The sequence below is a fragment of the Panthera uncia genome, chromosome B4 (genome assembly GCF_023721935.1).
Source record: "Panthera uncia isolate 11264 chromosome B4, Puncia_PCG_1.0, whole genome shotgun sequence".
NCBI classification, from domain to species: Eukaryota; Metazoa; Chordata; class Mammalia; order Carnivora; family Felidae; genus Panthera; species Panthera uncia.
In genome coordinates this window covers 72,617,688-72,620,129 of record NC_064809.1, presented here as the reverse complement: position 1 = coordinate 72,620,129, position 2,442 = coordinate 72,617,688, and positions in this window count along the sequence as shown.

Here is a 2,442-nt window from a genome sequence, read left to right as displayed (position 1 = left end):
GGAGTTCTACCAGACGTTTAAAGCAGAGATAATACCTATCCTTCTCAAGCTATTCCAAGAAATAGAAAGGGAAGGAAAACTTCCAGACTCATTCTATGAAGCCAGTATTACTTTGATTCCTAAACCAGACAGAGACCCAGTAAAAAAAGAGAACTACAGGCCAATATCCCTGATGAATAGGGATGCAAAAATTCTCAATAAGATACTAGCAAATCGAATTCAATAGCATATAAAAAGAATTATTCACCATGATCAAGTGGGATTCATTCCTGGGATGCAGGGCTGGTTCAACATTCGCAAATCGATCAACGTGATACATCACATTAACAAAAAAAAAGAGAAGAACCATATGATCCTGTCAATCGATGCAGAGAAGGCCTTTGACAAAATCCAGCACCCTTTCTTAATAAAAACCCTTGAGAAAGTCGGGATAGAAGGAACATACTTAAAGATCATAAAGGCCATTTATGAAAAGCCCACAGCTAACATCATCCTCAACGGGGAAAAACTGAGAGCTTTTTCCCTGAGATCAGGAACACGACAGGGATGCCCACTCTCACCGCTGTTGTTTAATATAGTGCTGGAAGTTCTAGCATCAGCAATCAGACAACAAAAGGAAATCAAAGGCATCAAAATTGGCAAAGATGAAGTCAAGCTTTCGCTTTTTGCAGATGACATGATATTATACATGGAAAATCCGATAGACTCCACCAAAAGTCTGCTAGAACTGATACATGAATTCAGCAAAGTTGCAGGATACAAAATCAATGTGCAGAAATCAGTTGCATTCTTATACACTAACAATGAAGCAACAGAAAGACAAATGAAGAAACACATTCACAATTGCACCAAGAAGCATAAAATACGTAGGAATAAATCTAACCAAAGATGTAAAAGATCTGTATGCTGAAAACTATAGAAAGCTTATGCAGGTAATTGAAGAAGATATAAAGACATGGAAAGACATTCCCTGCTCATGGATTGGAAGAATAAATATTGCCAAAATGTCAATACTACCCAAAGCTATCTACACATTCAATGCAATCCCAATCAAAATTGCACCAGCATTCTTCTCGAAACTAGAACAAGCAATCCTAAAATTCATATGGAACCACAAAAGGCCCCGAATAGCCAAAGTAATTTTGAAGAAGAAGACCAAAGCAGGAGGCATCACAATCCCAGACTTTAGCCTCTACTACAAAGCTGTCATCATCAAGACAGCATGGTATTGTCACAAAAACAGACACATAGACCAATGGAATAGAATAGAAACCCCAGAACTAGACCCACAAACGTATGGCCAACTCATCTTTGACAAAGCAGGAAAGAACATCCAATGGAAAAAAGACAGTCTCTTTAACAAATGGTGCTGGGAGAACTGGACAGCAACATGCAGAAGGTTGAAACTAGACCACTTTCTCACACCATTCACAAAAATAAACTCAAAATGGATAAAGGACCTGAATGTGAGACAGGAAACCATCAAAACCCTAGAGGAGAAAGCAGGAAAAGACCTCTCTGACCTCAGCCGTAGCAATCTCTTACTCGACACATCCCCAAAGGCAAGGGAATTAAAAGCAAAAGTGAATTACTGGGACCTTATGAAGATAAAAAGCTTCTGCACAGCAAAGGAAACAACCAACAAAACTAAAAGGCAACCAACGGAATGGGAAAAGATATTTGCAAATGACACATCGGACAAAGGGCTAGTATCCAAAATCTATAAAGAGCTCACCAAACTCCACACCCGAAAAACAAATAACCCAGTGAAGAAATGGGCAGAAAACATGAATAGACACTTCTCTAAAGAAGACATCCGGATGGCCAACAGGCACATGAAAAGATGTTCAACGTCGCTCCTTATCAGGGAAATACAAATCAAAACCACACTCAGATACCACTTCACGCCAGTCAGAGTGGCCAAAATGAACAAATCAGGAGACTATAGATGCTGGAGAGGATGTGGAGAAACAGGAACCCTCTTGCACTGTTGGTGGGAATGCAAATTGGTGCAGCCTCTCTGGAAAGCAGTGTGGAGGGTCCTCAGAAAATTAAAAATAGACCTACCCTATGACCCAGCAATAGCACTGCTAGGAATTTATCCAAGGGATACAGGAGTACTGATGCATAGGGGTACTTGTACCCCAATGTTTATAGCAGCACTCTCAACAGTAGCCAAATTATGGAAAGAGCCTAAATGTCCATCAACTGATGAATGGATAAAGAAATTGTGGTTTATATACACAATGGAGTACTACGTGGCAATGAGAAAAAATGAAATATGGCCTTTCGTAGCAACATGGATGGAACTGGAGAGTGTGATGCTAAGTGAAATAAGCCATACAGAGAAAGACAGATACCATATGGTTTCACTCTTATGTGGATCCTGAGAAACGTAACAGAAACCGATGGGGGAGGGGAAGGAAAAAAAAAAAAAAAAGA